At 38.3% G+C, this 24,961-nt stretch overlaps 1 pseudogene; it reads right to left on the minus strand.

Annotated features, from left to right (window-relative positions):
• Window positions 1–1,998: 1,998 nt before the first annotated feature.
• LOC136306555 (17S U2 SnRNP complex component HTATSF1 pseudogene) lies at window positions 1,999–15,980 on the minus strand (annotated as a pseudogene).
• Between the last annotated feature and the right edge of the window lie 8,981 nt (window positions 15,981–24,961).

Raw genomic sequence — 24,961 nt, forward strand, 5'->3', positions numbered from 1 at the left:
ACCACTCTTAATATAAAAACAAACAAACAAGCAAAACTCTGATACATGTATACTCTGTGATAGGTACAAGACTGTAAAAATATTACTATTTAAATAGCAAGATCCTGGAAAAACCTAAGTGATCATCTCTAGGAGAACAGGTGAATACTCACACATATAAAAATGAAAGCAAGGAAATTATAAACACAGGATTCAGGGAGGTGGTTGAGCTCCTTAGGTTGGGTGAGTTCTGAGAATAAAATAGGGTACTAAGTGGAAGGCTTAAGAGTGCTTCTTTTAAATAATTAAGTAAGTAAATCAGATCATGCATTGACCAATCACATAAATGTACTGAACAAAGGATAATGTACTGTATAGCCAAGATCCTAAGCTTTATTAAAGAAGCTGAAGGAAAGGGAAAGAAACAGAGAGAAGGAAAAAAATAACTATCAATTTTTATCATATCTATGGCTTGTCCCCAAATGAATGATTCTCATGAGTTACATATATGACCCTCTCACTGTTTGCAATTCACTGAGCTTACAAATCTGACAAAGCAATGGTATAAATGTTTCAATAGGTGCCAACATATTACTCAGTAACACGGTAATCTTTTCTGACATTCCCTAATGGTCAACAATCCATTTTTGGAAAGTTTCAGTGATCGGACAGGCCTCTGGAGGAGATATTTGAGATTGGGAAGGGTTTTCAGTGCCTACCTTAACCAAGTCTATTCAAGCTAAAGTTTGATTGCACTGTAGGAGGGGTCAAGTCCTTTCTTCCCCTTCTTATCTGTCTCTAAACTTATGAGTCCCAGAAATATTCTAGGTCACCTCAAAGACTAGCTGACCCACTTTGCAGATGGTGCAAACATCATCTTTTCTCTGATACATAGATCATGAACAGAAGGCTCAGGAAATGAGAAGCTGTGTACCCACTAGGAAAGGAGTGAAGCTTCCAGCATGGGGTGCACAGCAAGATCACAGAGGCACAACATAATTCTCCAGAAAGCCAGCTTTGATCAGTGACAGAGCAGCCTGGTTCCAGGTGAAATTATCCTGGATTTTAAACACAAGAGTAATATTGAAATTATAAGACTTGCCACAAATTTAATTTGACATATTTGATGATATGTATTATGATAATTATGGCACCTGAAGATTAGATATAAACAATAAATAAACCATTCACATATTTGACAATAGTAGCTTTGTCTGGGATTCCCTCAGACAAGATGGGAAAGAGAAAAAAATAAAGTTTATGGGCTTCTCTCCTGCCAGAGGGCACAGGGCACTGCTTCAGTTCTCCTTCCCTTAATAGAATTTAAGGTGTGAACCCAGAAAAGAAAGCTGACCTCCACAATACCTGGGTTAGAGAACCTTCTTTTAGTCCTCTTAGAAGAAGAAAATAGCTAGATACCCCAGATAGGCTGATACCAGTGTTCATTTATAAGTCAAAAGTATCAGGTCCAGTCTCTCTGACAATAAGATAAGCAGACAGAAGCACTGCCTTGGGGCTTCTTTAAACAGCCAGAGACACTGAAAACAAGCTGCTGTTTAGTAACAGATAGTGGGGAAAACAGCCAGATATATTAAGTAAGCAGAAAAATAGCCATATTTTCAGTACAACATAAAGTTTAGGTATTTTTAATAAGCTTTTTACTACTTAACCCATTCCAAGTAAATTGAAAATTCTTTTTTCAGTTTTTGCATATTAACCACCTATTTTTATTTTTGAATTTCACAAACTTCAATCAAAATAGTTAAAGTATTCTGTATGCATTTAACAAATCTGACAAAAGATGACTATCCCAATTACTTGCATTATACTATAAAGTTTTAACTGAACAGCCAATTAGCATATATTTAAAATCAATAAAAACAGGTATCAATGAAAACATCAGTGCACTAGTCTGATGGCATCCTAACACTATGCACATGTTCAGGTAATACTACTATTAATTACCCTGGAGCCTAGGCAAATTGTAGATGGAGAAACTTCTCCCAAAAGTTTAAGGAATTAAATATCATTATCATCATCATTATCATCACTAATGAGGATAAAGCTGCTACCTGTGGACTGAGCCCCTTCTTTCTGTATATTCCCCAAATCACCCAAAATCCCTTTCTTGTCAGAATCATTAAATAACCCCTTGATGGAATCATCATCTTCAAACATGTTTTCATCAATTCCATCTTCATCCTCCTTTTCATCTACTTCACTTTTTTTGTCTGAATATTTAAACATTTTTTTTATCTCCATCATCTTCGATCTCCTTTTCTTCAGCATCTTCAAACCTCTTTTCTTATGCATCTTCTTGGTCCTCTTTTTCATCAGATTCATCATCAAAAACTTTTTCATATGTATCTTCCTCTCCTTCCTTCTCATCTGATTCTTCCTCAAACTCTCTCTCAGAGCCTTCCTCATCGAACAGTTTTTCAGAGCTGTCATCTTCAAATTCTGATTTTTCAGAGTCTTTTTCTTCGAACTCTTTTTTTAGATCATTTTCATTAAGCTCCTTGTCAGAGCCATTCTCATCAAACTCTTTTTTGAGGCCATTTTCTTCTAGTTCTTTTTCAGAACCATCTTCAAACAGCTTTTCAGAGCAGTGTTCTTCAGGTTCTCTTTCTAACTTATCTTCTTCAGAGCCCTTCTGGGGGCCATTCTCTTCTTCAGACTCTTGTTCAAGGCCATTCTCTTCAGAATCATTTTTGAGTTGCTTCTCTCTGGATTCTTTTCCAGGGTCATTCACTTTAAACTCCTTTTTAGGACTATCCTCTTTTCACACTCCCTTTTGGGGCAACCTTCATCAGACTTGCTTTCAAGGCAACTTTCTTCAGCTTCTTCCCGAGGGCAGCCATCTTCAGCCTCTTCTGGGGGGTCACTTTCTGTAGCATCTTTTTCAAATTCTCCCCCATCTTCTGTTTTTTCAAATTTCTTTTCAACTATATGTTCTTTAAATTTCATTTCAGTTGCAGCTTCTTGAGAATTCATTTTAGAGGTGCTACGGTGCTCTAAAAAAGGCTTTACTCTAGAAGGCCCTGTCCTTTCTGAAGCATAGGCAGAATTTGAACCTCAAAGACCATTACCGGCCTCAGAATCGTTGAGAAAAGCCTCCCATCCTTTCAGCCTGTCCTCCCTTTCTCTTGTCGACTCTTCCACCTGATAATCTGTAGTTCCATCCCATGCTTCGGCAGTGACTTGACGACCACGAAACGATTGTCCATTGAGGGTTTTAATACAATAATAAGCTTCCTCTGGATCCCTGAAGGACACAGAGGCCACACCATCTGGATGTCTATCAAAGAGAAGGAGCTTCTTAATTTGTCCAAATTTTGAACACTCTACTCGAAGATCTTCTCTGATCTCATTCAGCAGCAATGGATCATCATCAAAATCCATCGAATGAAACATATTTTTGATGATAACTCGCTTCTGCCACATTCGGGATGGACCATCCCTTCTCTCAGGTCTCCAATCCAACTGCTTTTGTTGCAGAGACAGCTTTTTCTTGTAATCCTTGCATTTCTTTTTCTTCTTAGAAGTATCATATTCCCCCTTCAGTTGAAATTTTGCCATCTCAACATGTAATTTGTAGCCTCTAATTTCATCTTCATCCAAAAGTTTTAATGCAAGGTTCACAGATTCCCTCTTCAAATAACAGCAAAGTCCATCTCCTTTAAGATTTCCTTGATTATCTTTGTAAAGCTTGACCTTAACTTCTTCTGTTTGAGGATCTCTCATAATAATGCCAAACTTGGACATGAGCTGTATAAATTCATCCACTGTGATGTCTGGAGGCAAACCAGACACATATACATTTGAATTTCTGTCTTCATCAATCTGAAACCACCCTGATTCAGGCTTTCTCTTTTCTCCCTTCTTTTTGAGATCAGGAGATCTGGGGGGGTTTCCTTGTAGAGGTTGCTCTACAGGCCTAGCACCAACATCTTCTACATTTGTAGTAGAGCTAGACATACCATCATTAGAAAAGCCATAATTGGCCTGATATGTAGCAATAAAATCTTCAGTGATCTTTGGAAACCAAACCTTTTTGTCCAGGTCCCACTCATAGGGGGTGTCATCCGGCTGCTGCCCAAAAGAAGCGGTTTCCATACTGGAATCTTTCTGGGTGTTTTTGTCTTTGGTGTCCCCGTACAATTCTTGCATTCTTAACTGCTCATCAAAGCCGTGGTTCCCACCCACGGCTCATGTTGCCAACTTCACACAGGAACACAGTCCAGGCGACCTGAAAGGCCAAGATGAGCGGCTCTGAGGGCCTCGTCGCCCACAGCTCGAGTTAGGGCTCAACGAGAGTGCGCAGGCACGCCGCTGCCCTACCGGGTCTGAGCCAACTGCAGCTCCCGAGGCGATGTCAGCAACGACCGAAGCAAACGCAGGCGCCAGCACGTGCAGAAGACGCAGTAAGCTAGGAATTGAAGTGAGGAAGGGCAAATCTCTTAAATATAGCAGAGAGTTTTGGACTTTCTACATTGATCATCAATAAATTTGTCTCTAAACTTGACTTGCAAGTCATGGAAAAAGTTCTTAGAAAAGTTGCCCAGGAATAGTCTCTAGCCAAATAACTTATGAATTTGTGGGGTCTTCAATTCAGGACAGAGTTTTCTGCAAATGATGATATTGTTTCTGCCTGCAGTTTACTGGCTTTTATAATGTCTACGGAGAAGATGGGTTTTTTCCCTTCTCACACGCACTCCCTCCTAAGATGAAGGCAGATGTGGGACAAGGACCAGGAGAGAACTGAGCCACAGTGCTAAAAGGTATATTTTGAAGTGTGAAGACAATTAAAAAGAAAAAATTCTGCCTCTGCACAATGTACCACCTAAATTTACTTTTTTGGATTCTTTTTCTGAATTTAAACTTGTCATTTCAGCAGCTAAAGTGAACATATGAGCCCAGGATCTCCTTCTTAGTCAGAAACGCACCTCTTCCCATACAACACCCTCTCCAAACAAGTCAGTTACAATAGCCCTCAATGAAAAGTCCGGAAGAGAGCAGCTGTGGGGTGGGGGTGGGGGGAATAGCAGCTTTGAGTCGGTTTATCAGCCTGCCACTCCAGATCTACGACCTCTACGTTATCTCTCACAAGCTACATTTTCTTGGTTGGGTTTCACTTTTGCAGGGTTTTTTTTTGGGGGGGGTTGTTTGTTTGTTTGTGGGTTATTTTTTTTTTTTATCTCACTACAGGAATGATAAGGCATCACGTTTAGGATGTGATTCAAGAAGAAAATGGCCTAGAAAACAATCTGGCGACCTTTCGGCTAGATTTCTAAGTTGTTGAGACAAAAGAAGTCCTCACAACAGCTTGTGGTCCAGCTGCACTCACCAGGATCAGAAGAGCAAAATGCATGTTGGAGTGAAAGCTTTGTAGTAATAAACACTATGTATGACTGGGGGTTGGTTTGGTTTTCACCTTCTACATGGATGGTTCCCTGGGCAACTTCATTCAGTTGGGCAAAATTAACAGATCCTGATCATGGCCACATTCTATATGGCCAAGACTGACTAATATCCCTTACTGCTGCCAGTGAAAATAGGTTCTTATGGTATTGCAAGAAAGGAATTTCAAAGAGCACATGTGTGGGAGAAATGTAAATGTAGTGTAAGATTTGTTAGGGTGAAGAGTGATAGAGCTGCAGGTGGGAGCCATGACCCTCTCCTCCCTTAAGTAGACGAAGGGACATTAAAAAATGGACATTCCAGATCACCTCCCCCAAGACATCCAGATTGACTCACCTGGGTGTGGAAGGTCCCCTAGCTTAATTGTGGTTAATCCTTTTTTTCCATAACGACTACCAGCCCCCACCCTCGAATTCCCTATTTAATCCTCCCTACCTGCTAAAGAACCAGTTGCTGATCTCTACTTTAAGAGTCAGCCTGGCAGGTGACCCTCTAATAAACTTTTCTTACCTGAACTCGGGTGTCCTTTAGCTAACATTACAAAAAGGAAGTATGCACCCTCAAGGATGTTGAGGGTGGGCAGATTATAGCAGCAACTGCTCTGAGACCCTTGAGAATCATCTATAGATTTTCTTGGTTTTCAGAAACTAGAAGGATTGCTGTCCAACCTACTTTCTGGGTTTTTCCCATGCTTGTGCTGGGACCTCCCCAGAACCAGACTCTTTCCTGGACCTTCAGGGATTCTGATTCTTGTCCCAAATTTTTTCATACTAGACTCCACCCTTGAATGTCTCCATTTTGGCTCCTACTGCTCATGTGCCCAACAGAAGAATTTCCCCCCTGCTAACCTCTGAATTTTCCAAGTACCAGGCCAGTTCTTCCCTGGAGATGTGGAGTTCTCCTGGGGAGGCTGTGAATGCTGCAACTTCCTAGTGGAGCAGGCTTAATGTCCAATTCAGCCCACTAGTTTATTAGGCCTAATTTCTGATTCCATTTGCTCCCTCCCTTAACTATCTACCTATGCTAACACTACTGCCATCATACAGCTCTGAGGTGGCAGGCAAGAGTGCTACTGTGACTAAGCAAAGTCAGCCAGGTACGTGCCCGGTGTGTCTGAACTGAGCAGATCTCTCCCTTTTACCATGTACTCTGTAGCTCAGAAGCACCTCAGGGAAAAACCTCAGGTTCTTGGATGAGCCATATGAGGACATATTCAGATGTAGTAATAAGCAGCTGTCACCATGCCTCCATCCTGAATCCTTAGTTTTGTTCCTGTTCTATATAAATAGCCTTTACTGGAGATCGGACCACGGAGCAATAGCAGTCAAGAAGCTAATCACTCAGATTTTGAAGTTCCAAACTTTTTTTGTTTTTTGTATCATCACAAAGAAAGAATATCAATTTATATACTCAGATATAAATGGAATGTGGTTTTTAAATATGCCAGAAAACTAACTTTTACTTTAATAGTTTACCTCATGAGCAAATCAGAAATTCAGCCTCAGACATTCTGGAGAGATCTTCCTCTCCCACGTCAGACTGGATTCAAGTAGCAAGGCATCTCACGGTGACAAGGTATAGGGGCTTAGTCCTCAGTCATCTATTTATTCTACTTACCACCAAAATTTCCACTGTTCCTGATTGTGGAGACCTAGACTCGGTGGCTCTCTGATACATGCCAGGCCATTCATGGACCACAAGAACTGAGCCCATGCAAAGCTGAGCACTGAGGTGCCTGTGATCTAGAGTTCTCAGATATAGCCAACACAAACACACAAAATCCAGTTAAATTTGAATTTCAGATAAACAACAAATAATTTTTTTAGTGTAAGCATGCTCTGTGCAATATTTGGGACACATACCAAAAAATTATTCATTGTTTGTGTGAATTTCAGAATTAACTGGATGTCTTATATTTTAAAATCTTACAACTTTGCTGCAATCCACCTGCCAATGTATCTCTCCAAGATCTTGCTGCCTATGTGGGGCATCTCCAATAAACAGGACCAGGGTCAAGTTTGCTCTGGGATTATATTACACCAGGGGAAATTTTTTCTGGGGAATTATTGTTCTCACTGGGGTTAAAATTTTCTTTTAACTGAGCCAGGCATGCTCTGCAGAGGGTACCTGCCACATACCTGCCCTGAAGCGATGAATTTGGTCTACTACTTTGAAATGGTATGGGAGATGGGATTACGATCTCAAATGGTTTATCTACATTTCTTTTTTCCTATTTATTTCTTTCTATCTCTATTTCTCTCCCTTCCCTTTTTGCTTTTTTTTTGCAATATCAAGAAAAAAAAGTTGAAAAAAATGTTTTTATTTGGCTCAAGAGATCAGACAATTCTTATACTATGAAAGATATTTTTTAAAATACAATAAAGCTGTTAGACTCCCAGGAAGTCAGTCTTTTAGAGCAGAAATACAAAGGAGTAAATATGCCCACATCTTTTTACTAAATTTATCTTTCAAAACCCTAGACTTTGTTCCATAAAAATGAGATCTCATTGTAACTCAAAACAGAAGTTCTTAAGAAAATGCATTGTTGTCTGACAACTACATATACTTGTTTCAAAATATTTTTAATTTACTCTTTATGCATTTAATTGTTGACTAGATTATTTCAAGAAATCTAAGAATACATTCTAAGAAATGAATGACTGTACAAAAATGTATGAAAAAAAGATACTTATCTGACTGGTAATAGCACAGCGGATAGAGCAATGATCTGGAATGCTGAGGTCCCAGGTTCAAAATCCTAAGGTTGCTGGTTTGAGCACAACTCATCTGGCTGAAACACAGGCTCACCAGCTTGAGCACAAGATAATTAACATGAGCCTTTGGTCACTGATTTGAGGTTAAAGGTCCCTGGCTTGAGCAAGGGGCCACTGGCTTGGCTGGAGCTTCCCTCCTCCCTTGTCAAGGCACATATGAGAAGTAATAATGAACAACTAAAGTGCTGCAACTACAGGTTGATGCTTCTCATCTCCCTTCCCCTTTCTCTCTCTTTCTCTCACTACAAAAAAAGAAAAAGAAAAAGAGAAAAGATACTCATTGCAGCATGATTTATAAAAAAGAGTACCAAGTAAAGTGTTTTTAATCAATTATTGATTAAATAAATTGTGCTGTAATTGCTTACTATGGTTATTAAACCTGAGTGTAATCATGATATCAGAATTTCTAAAATAAGGAAAAGTTAAAAGATATAGGGAGTGCAAAAGAAATTATAGAACTGTCATTTTCAATAACAAAATAATTATGCATGTATAAAATCCAAAATTATCCAGATTAATTATTTGAATTATAATAAATTTAACAAGTTTGCCAGATGCGAGGGCAATAAAAATCATATATATATAGATATATATATAATTTTTTTTATTGTGACAGAGACAGAGAAAGAGATAGAAAGAGGGACAGATAGGATCAGACAGACAGGAAGGGAGAGAGATGAGAAGCATCAATTCCTCGTTGCGGCACCTTAGTTGTTCATTGATTGCTTTCTCATATGTGCCTTGACTGGGGAGGCGCAACAGAGCGAGTGACCCCTTGCTTGAGCCAGGATCCTTGGGCTCAAGTCAGCAACCTTGGGCTTCAAGCCAGTGGCCTTTGGACTCAAGCCAGCGACTATGAGGTCATGTTTATGATCCCACGTTCAAGCTAGCAACCCAATGCTCAAGCTGGTGAGCCCGTACTCAAGCCAGATGAGCCCAGGCTCAAGTCAGCAACCTTGGAGTTTTGAACCTGGGTCCTCGGTGTTCCAGTCCAATGCTCTATCTGCTGTGCCACAGCCTGGTCAAGCAAAAAAAACTAGTTATGTTTTATACCAACATAAAGAGTTTGCAAATGAATTTTAATTTACAGCAACATTCCCCAAAAATGGAGGAAAAAGATTTTCAAGGACTCTATAAAGAAAACTATCAAATATTATTTAGTGAAATTAATGGAGACCAAATAGAGGAAGGGATATATCAAATTCCTGAATTACAAGATTCATTATTTTTTTAAATGTTACTTCTTCTCTAATTGAATCTATGGATTCAATGTTAGCCAGTCAAAAATCCAGCAAACATTTTGCAATGTGTGATAATTGATAAACTGATTTTAGGGCTTAAATAGCAATGCAAAGGGCAAGAAAAGCCAATATTATCTTGAAAAACAGTATGTCCCCAGATATTGAAATCTATGATTAAGCTGCAGTTGTTTACACTGTGGTATTGGTTCAAGGATTGACAAAGAAACCAATGAAACAGAATAGAGTTTAAAATCAGACCCATACATATGGTCACTTGATGTATGACAAAGGTGGCATTGCAGATACAATGAAAAAAGGATGAACTTTTCAACAAGTTATGTCAGCTGGTTTACTCAGGTCCTGGTTTCCTGAGGTCCTGACTCTCCCAGCTTATGGCAAAGTTAGCTATGATGATTTACTGCTGCATCTCTCTCAGGAATTTCACTTAACCAAGAAAAGCTTCTTTGTTTAAGATTAGGCTCTCTCCCTGAGGATATCCCACACCCAGAGAGTGATTTACGCAAGGGTCTAAACTCCTGACTCTAGCCTAGACTGGTATCTGAAGGACCATTCCAGCCTAAGATGCCCTTGGGAATAGATTAGGTCACTAATACAACTGTTTTATTAAAGTTTCGTATCTTCCTCCATCCAACTCTGCTTTCTCTGGTCCTTCTCAGGTTTTACCCCAGCAAAACTGCATACAAATCTCAATGCCCCAAATTCTGTGCCCTGGGGAACTCAACCTGGAGCACATTGGAAAGAATTAAACTTGACTCCACCTCATACCTTACATACAATCATCTCTAGGTGAGAGTATGTCTAAATGTGAGTGGTAAAACATAACATTTCTAAGAGAGTTTCTAATATAACAGAGCCTTCACTATTTGGGGGTTGAAAAAGATATTTTTAAACAGGACACAAAAGCACCAACCATTAAGAAAAAGACTGAAAAATTGGACTACATTAAATATTAAGACTTCTGTTTATCAAAAGATACCGTTAAGAGTAAAACGGCAGGAATACAGTAAGAAAAGATATGCATGATACCTATAATCCACAAAGACCTTACCTTCAAAAGATTAATAATAAAATAGACAACCTAAAAGAAAAAAAATAAAGCAAGATACTAGAACAGGCTCTTCTCCTCCCGAAAAAGATATCAAAATGGCTTGCAAGCACATTAAAGGGAATTCAAACTTGCTGGTATTCAAAGAAATGCAAACAAAAACCACAATGAAATATTCACCTTAATTCCATTGGCATGGTAAGACTGATAGTACCAGTGTTGATGAGAATGTAAAGCAACTGGAATTCTCAGACACAACATGAGGAAATGTGTATAAGATAGTCTAATAAAACTGAGCATGTGCATATACATCACATTTAGGAATATACCTGACAGACATATATGTACACATATTGAAAAAAGAAAACTTGTGTTTAAATACTCACAGCAGTATTATTCATAATAACCACAAATTAGAATAGTCCAAATACCTGTTAACTTTTAGAGATAATAAGTAGAGAAACATGGCAGGAAAAATAGAGTCAAAATAGATTTAGATTAATCAGGAAATGCCTGAAAAGCCATAAGACTGTAGTGAGGGAGAGAATTTAGAAATTAGACAGCCTTAAGTAAGAAAATAGTAAGGGGAAATAAGTTTAACATTTTAGATATAATGTCTTAGACCAGTGGTAGTCAACCTGGTCCCTACTGCCCACTAGTGGGCGTGCCAGCTTTTATGGTGGGCAGTAGAGGAGCAACCAAAGTATAAATAAAAAGATAGATTTAACTATAGTAAGTTGTTTTATAAAGACTTACTCTGTCAAACAGCAAAAATCCAACATAAAGTACTTGGTAAGTAATTATTATTATATGCTTTAACTTGCTGTAACTCTACTTTATAAATTTTATAAAGTTACTTCCCTACTTTATAAATCACCATTACTGTGGAACCAGTAGGCAGTTAGAAAATTTTACTACTAACAGATACAAAAGTGGGCGGTAGGTATAAAAAGGTTGACTAGCCCTGTCTTAGATGATTAAGAAGTAATTAGTCTTTATTGTAGAAATTCATATAATTTATTCCTTTTCTCTAAACTATTATATGGCTTATAATTAGAAATGAACAAAACACAAATAAAGCAGTCTACCCCTTTAGTGAAGAGCTCTCTGGCCGATCTCTGCTCCTCTCAGTCGTCTTATGTGGGAGTAGCATCCCCACCACAGTCACCACTATTACCAACCTGGCATCAGGCAGCTTTCTTGGGTGAAGGCCTGTTATAGTTAATTTTATATGTCAACTTGGATGGGCCAGGTTGCCCAGATATTTAGTTAAATACCCTGGATATTTCTGTGAGGGTATTTTTGGGGTGAGATTAACATTTAAGTTGGTAGACTTTGAGTAAAGCAGATTGCACGCCATAATGTGGGAGAGCCTCATCCAAACAGCAGAAGGCCCACAATAGAACAAAGACTGACCTCTCTTGAGCAAGAAAGAATGCTGCCAGCAGATAGCCTTTGAACTCCAACTGCAACTTTACAACTCTTCCCTGAGTCTTCCATCTGCCAGCCCCCTCCATTAGATTTGGGACTTGCCAAGCCTCTACAATCATGTGAGCCAATTTCTTACAATAAATCTCACTTGCTTGCTCTTTTTTTCTACACACACACACACTGTTAGTTCTATTTCTGTGGAGAAGCCTGACTAATGCAAGGCCTAATATCTGAGAAAAGTAAATTACTCTACTTAGGCACGTGAGTGAACCTAGCATGAATATTACTGGCTTTATCCCATTTCTAGTCCTAGATAAAGCCTGCCCTGTTCCTCTATTCTCTCTTGAAATTCATATTTCTCGTCTCCCAGTCTTTCCAATTCCATTTTTTCTGTGTCTTTACAGGGACCATATTGAAGGCTATCTGCATTTTTGTAAGAATTTTGTATCTGTGCCAAGTGCTGGTCCCGTTGTGCTTTCTTGTCAGCTATGACATCTGGCTCTCCTCTGAGAAGGCTTGTCTCGCCTTGAGTGTGCCCTGACACTCTAATTCCTTCATATTCTTATTATTATTTGAGTTTCTATTCAGCAAATTGAAACTCTCTATAAACTAAATCTTTCTCTAACATCAAAAGCATCTCAGATTTCATTTTTTTTCTTTAATAGAATCACATTCCCCAGGGTCAGTCTTGCTCAGTTCTCCTACTGAACAAGACATATCCTAATGTTACAGTATCTTCCCTCTGGCTAGCTCCAAGAAATCTTATTCAGCCCTAAGGTTGATTCACTGGTCATTCTCTAGCTGAGAATCATGCAAGGGATTTATAAAGCATAGATTTCTGAGCCCCTTTCCCAGACCTTTTGACTTAGTAGGTCTGGGGTGGGGCCTGAGAATTTGCACTTCTAACACATTTTCAGATGAGGTTGATGCAGTGGACCCAGGTCCCACCCTTTGAGAACCACTGCTCTAGCTCTGATTCCTGAGTGGCTGAGTGCTGTCTCCCATGCCTATGCCTACATCAATTTCCTTTAGGCCTTAAGCTTTTGTAGATGTTCTAATGGTTTAGGATGAAACACAGAGTGGGGAAAGGGAATGGTAGATCTTATACAGCCTTCCATTACAGGGATAGGCAAGGATAGTGGGAATTTAATTCAACATCACAACATGTGTGTGTGCGCACGCGTGCGTGTGTGTGTGTGAGTGTGTGTGTGTGTGTGTGTGTGTTGATCTTAGAAAACACTGGTGGGAAAGGGTTAAAAAGTTTCTGCTCTCAAGAAACTTAGCATGTAATAAGGGGAAGCCCAGCACAATACTAACTGTAATATAAGACAGAATAGATTATATTATAACAAATATAAATGGACTATGGGATTATAGCAAACATTATTGGTCTCCCAAGCATATTTCCTATGCTGACTTTATAGATCAAGGCCAGACTCATTCACAGGATCATTCAAGGGCAGCGTCAGCAAGCTCACAATTCTGAGTGAGTGTGGGGGCTTCACTGTCTCCCCTAGTCTTATCTCTGCCAGAGGTCACAACAAAGAATTCCAGTATCCCTGATGGACTGCAGTCTTTCTCTGCACAAAGGCATTCCCTGTATCAGAGGAGTCTACATGGCCTGCATGCTAGGCTGGCCCAAATCACACATACAATGCTCAACCGCACATAGAGCTGGTAATGGGACCAAAGGCTCATGAAATTGCAATGCAAAGTGTATAGACTAAGAAGAGCAGAGGGCCTAAGGCTAATATTGGAGGAATACCAACACTTATGGGATGGAATTTAGAAAAAGAAGCTTACAGTTTATTGAGAAATGATTGAGTAGGAAGAAATCAATCTAGTTTGAGATCTGCTTTGATGCCTGAATGAAGTGTGCAAAAGAGGACTTGCCTTCAAGAAGCTTTGAGGCCAGTGGGGGAAATGGGTCCACTTGAAAAGATAAATATTCTGGTACCAATCACCAAATCAGTGTTGAGGATAAAATATGACAAACCAGAAGTGAAAACTTAACTTGAGCAATATATTTTCCATTTAAATGGTGAGACCACTATTGATTGCATAGAGTTTTTAATGAAAATTATATAATATAATTAAAGGGCTAAGAACAGTTGCTGATTCACAGCTCCTTGTTCAGGCATCTTGCCCCAAAATGTAGGTGAATCCTGTTCTGGGGCAAGATGACTGGGCAAGGAGTGAGGTCAGCAATTGTAAAAGTAGAGGGTGAATCAAGAGACCAGTTTACTAGTATGTGCAGCTTGAGGAAGGAAGCATGAAGAGTAAATGTGACCGGACTGAAATCCTGAGGTAAGAAGCTGGGGTTTTTCCCAAGAGTATATCCAGAACTCTGAAGATTTATGGGAAAAGATACCAGAAATTAAAGCAATCTTTTGGTGAGATTAATTTATAAATCTAGAGTGGTAGTAGGAAAAATGATGCCAGGTAACTTAGTATCTCAAATATGAGATGATGTTAAGTTAATAGTGGAAATAATGGGAAAGGAGAAGAACCTTCAAGGCATATGCAAAAGGGAAGATGAGTACAAAAGAGAAGAAGAAGGTGTAATAGGTTTGTGGGTTAAGGCTGGATGGAAGTTGTATATCCCTTTTCTTCATTGGGTTTCTGAAAGAATGGTTGTACTGATCAACTTGGGCTTCCCTAATAGAATATCACAAACTGGGTGGTTTAAACAGTAGACATTTATTTTCTCACAGTTCTGGAAGCGAGAAATCCAAGGCCAAGCTGCCATCAGGGTTGATTTCTGGTAAGATGTTTATACCTGGCTTACCTATGACTGCCTTCTCACTAAGTCCTCTCATGGTCTCTCCCCTGAGCATGTGCTGGAAGAAGGAGATCAATGGTGTTTCTCTTTTTATAAGGGCATCAGCTCTATGTGATTAGGGTCCCACACTTATAACCTCATTTAACCTTAATTATTTCCTTAAAGTCCTTATCTTCAAATATAGTCACATTTCAGAGTTAGGGCTTCAACATAAAAATTTGGGATGGAGACAAAATTCAGTCCATAACATTGGTGTTATATGCTACTATGAGACATAGAAAGTGTGAAGTTTGAGTTAATTGAGAGGGAGACAATTTTGGCTTTAAACAGTTGGTAATCTACCAATATCTGTATATCCAATAAAATCTTTAGTAATTATAAAAATATTTTATATCAACCTTGTTCATTATGGTAGCCACCAGTCCCAAGTGGCAACTGAATATTTTAATGTGGCTAGTGTAACTGATGAAGTGAATTTTTTATTGTATATATTTTAATGGCTAAATTTCAACTGTATTAGAAAGCACAAATTTTAACTCCAGGGACCTGTCAATAATTAGATATCTAAGGCTTTTCCCAGGACTTAAAGTCTTGCACTATATAACTTTAAACCACCTCTTGTTACTGAAGGAAAAACTGAAGCTTTGAAAAGATATATGACTGTTCCAGATTAGCATAATGAGTTAGTTACAGATCCTCAATTAAGGCTTACATAATTTTATGAAAGCCATCATGCAATTAGGAATGTTTAACAGGCAGCTGAAGATGTGCAACTATTTGTACAAAACTAAGATCAATGCTTTGTAGCCATAAGTGGATATAATCTAGAAGGAGAAGAGATTGGGACTCTTTTTCAAGCCTTAATACATGTTCACACTTAAATAGAGTATAAATAAAAACAAATCAGAAAAGGAACTGGATTTTCATCTGCCAAATTTATACCAACAATTACATCGCCCCAGATTGCTACCACCTCAACACAATGATATAAAGTGGGCTCTCTTGCTCCTTTCACACCCCATCTCTACTGTATATTAGCTGGGTGATCAGAACAAGGCACTTAACCTCTCTGCTTCAGTTTCCTCCTGTGTAAAATGGGAAAATGACAAGACAAACTTCAGAAAGCTATTGAGAAGATTGAGTGAGGTGGTGTATCAAGTGCCATTAAAGTCCTGGCCCATAATACACATCCTTTAAATGTTACATTAAAAAAAAAAAACTTACCTCTTTCCAATCCGGTTTCTCTTGCTGTATCCCTGATCTGGGCAAATAGCATGACACTTCATCTAGTCAATTGTTCTACAAACCTGAGGCACTTTGATTCCTTTTGCTTCCTCATTCCCAATACCCAGTAATTCCCCAAATGTTATTGATTCTAGCTCCACAGTGCTTTCAAATATAGCCCCCCTGTCTGTGACCTCTGCTCTCATTCTCAGTCCAGTCCTCAGCACTTTCCCTTGGACCCTGGTCATGCTGGACTTTCTATCAAAAGTGTTTGCACTTCCAGCATGTTCACTCCACCCACCCATTCTCTACATTTTCTCCAAGTGGTGTTTGTAAAGCCAAGGTCATTTTGTAGCCTTCCTCTGGCAGTTTCTTTCTGCAGACAGGATTAAGTTGTTATTCCTCAACCTAGCATTCAAGGACCTTCACAACCTGCCCCCATCCACCTCTCCATTAGGAGTAAAAATATTTCACCTTTCACTTTGAACCAAGAATACATCAATATGGACCAGTGCATTTAAAAAATTCAAATGAATAATTGTCTTGTGACTGTATGGGCCTGGAAGGAGGATGCAGTGTTTTTTTATTGGGCTCTTATAGAGAAATGCAAAATACCATATTAAACCTTGCAGAGAGATTCTTGAAACTAGGTTGATCATGTGTCCTCCTTTGCCCAGAACAATCCTTGTTTACAGCTATTGATCCTGTACAATTTTTAAGAATTCTCTGCTTGACCAGGAGGCAGTTGTGCAGTAGATGGAACATTGGATTAGGATGCAGAGGACCCAGGTTTGAAACCTCGAGGTCGCCGGTGTGAGCAAGGGGTCACTTGCTCTGCTGTAACCCCCCAGTCAAGGAACATATGAGAAAGCAATCAATGAACAACTAAGGTGCCACAATGAAGAATTGATGCTTCTCATTTCTTTCCCTTCCTGCCCATCTGTCCCTATCTGTCCCTCTCTCTGTCTCTGTCACAAAGGAAAAAAAGAGTTCTCTTGTTTTATTCTCAAAAATGTCCTAGTTTGGGGAGTAAGTTATGTAGTCACCTAAACCCACCTTACCTAAATCAGTCAGTATGACAGAGGAAGGGCAACAACAGAATGATAATCCCATATTTTTCTACTCGTCTTATTAGACAGTTAGCTTTGAAGTCACTCTTCACCTCTGTCAGAATCTCCTACTTTCTTGTGGGACCACTTCAGGGCTGCTTAGTCTTTGTGGAAGCATCTCTTCCAAAGCATTGCTTCATACTTTCCCAAACCCTTTATTAAAAGTCACGTCGTGGCCCTGTGCTCTGAACCTAGTTGATGAGAAAAACTAATAGCTAAAAAGTGGCTAGATGTACCACCTTCACAGAGAGCATTTATGAATTTTAAAAGGACCTTAAGAGCCATGACCAAAGGAATGACTAATGTAGGGGTTTTAGGAGAATTGTGTAGGTGTCATCAATATCGTTAAAGTGATGCATCAGAGACCAGGGATGGCATGAGGGACCAGGGATGATGTGAGCCATTGCTCACACTCCAGGATGAGGGAGAACAAAATGGGAGGAGGGAGCAGGGAAGCACATAAGTCATGAGTGATCCTGGAAACCAAGAGAAATGTGAAAATTAAAGAAAGGAATGACTCAGGAAAATTACAGCTGGGGCCTCTCTGGGTATGTATTTGGAAATTGAACATGAGAAAAAAAGTTTTCAGAAAGAGAGAACACCCAAGCTATGGCAAAGAACCAGCAGATTTCAGCCAAGCCATGTCAGTCAGGAAATGGGCAGGAGGCACAGGGTGACAAGAGCTCTGGCTCTGGGGCCCCCAAACTCCTCTATGTCTGCTCAGGGCTGGGGTGCTCTAGTCCCAGCCTCCCAAACAGTGCCGGTCAGGAGAAATGGCAGGTAGGAAAAGCTTTCTGAAATGAAAAGTGAAGAGCTGACTTTAATCAGGAGAGTATCTAAAATGTTCCAGAAAAGGAGATGAGAAGACATACTAGATCTTGTCTTGGGAAGTTAAGATAAGAGAACTCTGTGCAAGAAAAACTCAATCTCATTTGTAATCAAGGGAGCAAAACAAAACAGAAATAAAAATGGAGTTTTGTGTGTGTGTTTATAAAAATTTTAAATCAAACAGAAAATACCAAGGTTTGGAGGAAGGAGTGAAATAATCATGTTCTGTTTGTAGAATTATAATGCTTTGGGGAAGTTCGGGCACTGGTTATCAAGGCTCACAAGTCAATATAAAGAAATCAATGATAAATACACCAAAATAGTTTTATATGAAGATATTTATTATAGTGAAAAAATAGGAAAAAAACCTAAATATTTGACATTAAAGGATTTGTATCTTATTTAAATATGTCAAGTTAACATATAATATTGTGTAAATTTAAGGTATACACATGTTAGAATGATACATTTCTATATTGTAATGTGATTGCCACTGTAGCAATAATTAGCACATTCATGTTATATATAAAAAAATCAAAACCACAACGAGTTTTCAGCTCATAGCTATTAGAATGGCTACTACCAATAAGGCAGAAGATAAATGTTGGTGAGGATGTGAAGAAAAGGGAGCCCTTGTGCACTGTTGGTGGGAATGTAAGTTAGGTCAGACTCTATGGAAAGCAGTATGGAAATTCTTTTAAAAAATTAAAATAGATCTACCATATGATCCAGCAATTCCACTTCTGGGTATATACTTAAAAGATTTATTAAATAAATTATGGGGAATATGTTAGAATATTCTATTAAAAATTTAAGAAATATGAATATGAAAAATGTTCATATTATATTTAATTTTAAAAAGCAGTTTACTGAACAACATGACATGTAATTTCCATTTGTGTCATATATACATAGTAAAAAGTGAGATTATATATATGTATATATATAATTCATAGTTAATTGTTTTAAGAGTGAGCTCACTCACTATGGCTAGAGTTCCTATACAGGTCCTGACAGGCCGAGTCCTGGCTCAGGACGTGGCACACACTGTGCCCTCTGACTGGTGGCCTAAAACACTTTCCCCGCCCTTCTCCCCCCTTTCCCTTGGTAAAACCCTATTCATTCTTCATGATACAGGTAAAAGATGCCCTCTTCTTAGAAGTCTTCCTTGACACCTAGTCCTGGTCTGATTCCTCTGTTATATGCTTTCTAAGACTAATTTTATCTTTCTTCAAAGCAATGCCTCAATTTGTAGTAATTTACATGTTCATTAGTATAACTATTTTATCAATGTCTGTCTCTCCCACTTGAAGGTAAGCTATACCAGCACCCAGACCATATATCTTGTTGTTCACTATCATATCCTCATCCTAAGTGAATGCCTGCCATGTGTTTTAATACTCAATAAGTAGTTGTTGAATAAATCAATTAATATTTGTATATTCATATTTAAATATAATTAAATGAATGAACATCAAGGTTTATCTTAACTTGATCTCCTGAAAATCTTCCAGATGAAATAATTCTCAAAATTGGTAAAAATCAATATGGATCCTCCAGGTTTGATGTGGTCTGAAGTCAAATAGCCTTTATCAACAAAGGGTATACATATCTAACATTCAGCATACATTTATTTATCACCTACTATATGGTATAGAAGTTAAGATTCTAGGTTATAGTGTCAATGCCTGGCCAAATATTTGCTATTTGACTATTGGGAAGTTAATTAAGTCACAATTCTGGGCTTTAATTTACTCATCCAATAACAGAAATTTCAATAGTATATTTCTCAAGAAGTTGTTGGGAAAATTAAGTTAATACAAACAAATCACAGAGTCAGGCACATAGCCACAGTATCTGGGATCAATAAATGTTAATTATTGTCATCTTTATTATTAAATTTTGTGTCTGAAAGCCCTGGTACTATAGGCTATGGAGAATGTAAATATAAATAAGGCAAAGTATTGCCTTATGAGAGATTGTAGTTCAGTAGACAAGATAAGGAATGTAACAGTGGAATGAGTGCAGATTAAAAACAAAAGTGCTAAGAGAAGTCAGAGGAAAATTCAGTGCTAAGGTTGCAAAGTGCATCAAAAGTGGATTCTTCTCTGGGCATTAGATCAAAGACAAAGTCTGATGTTGTTTAAACAGCAAGATATAACTTGTTTACATTTTTGTAATCTCAAGTATATGTTCTTAATTAAATTACACGAAGTCTCCACCAGCCTAGTTAGTCACTCTAGCCCAGGGGTAGTCAACCCTTTTATATCTACTGCCCACTTTTGTATTTCTGTTAGTAGTAAAGTTTTCTAACTGCCCACCGGTTCCACAGTAATGGTGATTTATAAAGTAGGGAAGTAACTTTACTTTATAAAATTTATAAAGTAGAGTTACAGCAGGTTAAAGCATATAATAATAATTACTTACCAAGTACTTTATGTTGGATTTTTGCTAAGTTTGGCAGAATAAATCTTTATAAAACAACTTACTATAGTTAAATCTATCTTTTTGGTTGCTCCACTAGCGTCCACCATGAAAGCTGGAACACCCACTAGAGGGCGGTAGGGACCAGGCTGACTACGACTGAGTGTAGCTCATTCAGGATAGAGTCACAGCAAAGGGTAACCACAGCTTTATGCCAATTTTGAAAGGATTCACACAAAGACATCTCCACTCAGGTTCTCCAAAAGACCAGCTGGCCAATGGACATGAGCATCAGATTCAGAACACACTTCCAGCTGGCCAACCATGGTTCACTCTTCTACTGAAAATATTCTTGTTTTTGCTAAGAACCTTGAACAAGGAGCCTTTCCTGAACCCTTGTTATTCTGCCATTTGGCCTGATGCAATGAGATACCGTTCTTCCTCTTGCTTAGCAATGGCAGCTCTCTGACAATGTAAAGTCTCAGCAGAGAAGATGGTTATTACATAATGAAATTACCTAACTCAATATTAATTATAATTAAATTATTTTATACAAACTGTTTAGAGAACTATCAGCTCCCACACCCCAGCAGGAGTGCTATGTACATTTTCTCTTTCAGCACAACAGTCATCAACAATCAACAAAGGGCTGTTTCATGAAATATTGCTTACAGGCAGATAGCCCCATCAGACTCTTTTCTGAATATTCCCTACTACCACTCTCACCTTACCCTCACCTTTTCTACACTCTTCCTTCATTCTAAAAATCTATTTATTGGGCCCTCCATACATTTACGGTGCCTCAGTTTATAGAGTAAAAACACAGAACAGCACAGCTGGAGGACAGAAAGCAAAGCCAGTCAAATCCAAACATAGCAAAATTTTGATTTTCAATAGACTTAATCCATAGTATCTCAAATAAGTGTAAAAGAAAAGAAGCAATCTTTGAGAGTGCCATTACTAGTGTAGACTGATTATATTAGAGTATAGACGTTTCCATAGTTCTGAGGCTAAGTAAGCAAAAGGCACATTTTTAATTTTTTTTAGATTTTTATTTATTCATTTTTAGAGAGAGAGGAGAGAGAGAGAATGGGGGGAGGAGCAGAAAGCATCTACTCCCATATGTGCCTTGACTGGGCAAGCCCCGGGTTCTGAACCGGTGACCTCAGCGTTCCAGGTTGACACTCTATCCACTGCGCCACCACAGGTCAAGCCAAAAGGCATATTTTTAAAACACTGAGAATTCTTAATTCAGGGTGTCTATTGGCTAATTTCCTGTTTATTCCATGATTTGTTCTTGTATGCAGTCACTCATTTATCAAAATTGCATTGAGGACCTACTGTGTGCAGGTAGCATTTAGACACAGAGGATATAGCTGTGATCCTGTCAGACGTGCTCCCTCATGAAAAAGGAGATGGACAAGAAGCAAGCCAACAAATAAACAAGACACTTACAGATTTTCTAAGTGCAATAAAGGAAATAAGTGGGATGGAGTAAAAAGAATAACCTAAAGGATAGGGAAGATAAATAGAAGGGGGAGCTAGAAAAGCGAACAGTAACACAAAGCCTCTATAAGCACATGATGCTGGAGCTGAAACCTGAAGTTGAGCATGAACCAACCAAACAGCGTCATCTAAGCAGGGGACAAGAAGAAAGCTGAGATATCAACAAGAGCTTTGGGTGTTAAAAATCTGTGATGGGATAATGGTCATGTTAGCTGATACTATGGTGGTAATCATTAGGCAATACATAAATATATCAAATCAACATGTTGTACACCTTAAATTTGAACAATGTTATGTCAATTATATCTTAATATAGCTAGAAAAAAATATAGAAATGAGTAAAGTGGAGAGATTGGAGTACTGAGATAAATTTGGATAGGTATACTAGCTTCCATTTGGATTTGATTTTAATAGCTATTGGAGCACCATATATAAAAATGAACTCAACATGGATCTAAGGCCTAAGCATAATAACTAAAACAATATAACTCAGAAAGAAACTGAGTGAAACCTCATGACATTGGTTTTGGCAATGATTTCTTGTGTAGGTTGGGGAAAAAGTAGGTTTATGTGCTGTTTATATGGAAAATATTGATAATACAATGATTAATAAATGATTATATAAGAAAAAACTGTTCCATGTATTCACAATTGCAAACCTATCTTTGCCCCACAATGTATACAACACCAAAAGTACAGGCAACAAAAAAATAGATAAATGGACCTTTGTCAATATAAAAACTTTGTGCATCAAATGGCACTATCAAGAGAGTGAAAATACAACCTACAGAATGGGAATAATATTTACAAATCATATATCTGATAAGAGAGTAATATGTAGAGTATATAAGGAATTACAACTCAACAACAAGATAGACAACTTAATTCAAAAATGGGCAAAGAGCTTGAGAAAACACTTCTCCAGAGAAGATATACAAATAAGCACATGAGAAGATGCTCAAAATCAATGATTATTATGGAAATGCAGATGAAATCCACAACAAGATACCAGTTTACACTCACTAGGATGGTTATCATTTAAAAAGAAAAAGGAAAGAGAAGAATAGGTCTTGGCAAGGAAATGGAGAAATTGGAACCCTTATACATAATGGAATATCAAGTGGTATGATTGTTATCAAAACCTGTATGGCAGTTCCTCAAAAAATTAAACATAGAATTACCATATAATTCAGCACTTTACTTCTAGGCATATACCCAAAAGAATAGAAAGCAGGGTCTCGAATAGATATTTGTACACCAGTATTCTAACAACATTATTCATAATAGCTAAAAGGTGGAAATAGCCCCAAATGTCCAACAGATAAATAATAAACAAAACATGCCACATATATAATATTATAATATATATATAATGGAATATTATTCAGCATTAAAAGGATAAAAGCCTGATATATACTACATGAATGAACCTGAAAACAGGATACTGAATGAAATAAACCAGACACAAATGCTGTATGATTCCACTTATGTAAAGTACCTAGAATAATCAAATTCCTAGATACAAAAAGTACAGTAGTGGTTACCAGGGGTTAGGGGAAGGAAGAAATTGGGAGTTACTGCTTAATCGGTACAGAGTTTTCATTTGGAAATATGAAAAAATTCTGGAAATGCATAGTGGTGATGGTTACACAATAATTTGATTGCACTTAATATCACTGAATTTTACACTTAAAAGTGGCAAAAATGGTAAATTTTATGTTGTATATCTTACAATTAAAAAACCATATTAGAAAGTATTGAAGAGCTTTCAACCAGAATTCTTATGATTTCAATTACTATATTTTTTTAAAGATTATTTTATTTGTCTTGTGAAGGACCCATTTTTGAAGAGTGAGGAAACAAGATAGAAATAGATGTGAGAAGTGAAGGGTTAGTGACAGTTGTGATGGAGTAAAATGGGCAGGTTTGAGATTTGGAGAGAGGGCCACAAAGCTAGGTGATAGCCTGGATGTGGGGGTCAGGAAAAGGATGAATCAAGGCTGACACCCAAATTCTTGGCTGAGCAACTGAGTAGTGACATAAATAAAACACTGGAAATGTCAGAAAGTACACATTTGGAATGAGGAGAGATCAAGAGCATGCTTTGACATGTTCATTTCAAGGTGCTTATTGTGTCATCAAGATGGAGTTTTTGCTGTTAAGTAGAAAATTAAATGTATGAGTCTAAGGCTGAGAGAAGTCCAGGATGATCCATCTCTGTGACTCTCTTAAAGATATTTAAAACCATGATACTGGGTAAAATCGGAGAGAAGGAGAGGAAGAGAGAAAGGAAGAAGGGAGAGTGGGAGGGAAAAGTGAAGGAAGAGGAGGAAGAGGAAGAAGACAAGGACAAGAGAAGATAAAGTAAAGAGAGAACAGGTTCAAAGAATGAGTTCTGATCTACTCTGACATTAGGAGGGCCAGTAAAAACGGAGGAATCAGTGAAGAAGACTGAGATGGAGTGGCCAGGGAGGCAGAGGGAGAGCAGGCAGCAGCTGGTGTCACACACACCAACAGAAGAGAATGCTTCACAAAGGAGGAAACTGTCCATGTTCTGGTGGAGGGAGAGCAGAGAGGGGTTGTCAGCCCTCTGGGACCATCTTCTTGATCTATCTGTGGACCTCACCTCAACCACCCCTCTCACACTGTGCTCCAGTGTCTCCGCTCTTCCTACACATAACCACCTCTGTTCCACCTTGGCGTCCTTATATTTGCTGTTCCATCTGCCAGGATGTTCTTGTCACAAATCTTTCTATGGCTTTTCCTTATTCAGATTCCTGCTTAAATAGAACTTCTTTAAAGAGACTTTTCTTGACTACCTGAGATAATTACACACACACACACACACACACACACACACAAACACACACACTCCAGTCCCCTGTCTGGTCCCTACCCCAGTATATTTTCTTCATAGTCCATAATCACTATCTAAAAGTATACTTGTTTGTTTATTTAATTATTTGTATCCACTGTCCCTATTAGACTATACATGAAAGAGACTTGATCTGTCTTTTGTCTTTGAATCAACATGGCTTGGCTGTTATAAATGTTAATAAATACTTGTTACAAGGATGAATAAATGAGTGTAGATGGAAGGAAGTGTAAGGATTTGCTGATAGAAATATAAAGGGAGTTCAGTCCCTTTCTGGTCACTTTTGGCTAAAGTTATTGGC

This window comes from Saccopteryx bilineata, chromosome 5 (genome assembly GCF_036850765.1).
Source record: "Saccopteryx bilineata isolate mSacBil1 chromosome 5, mSacBil1_pri_phased_curated, whole genome shotgun sequence".
Classification (NCBI taxonomy): domain Eukaryota; kingdom Metazoa; phylum Chordata; class Mammalia; order Chiroptera; family Emballonuridae; genus Saccopteryx; species Saccopteryx bilineata.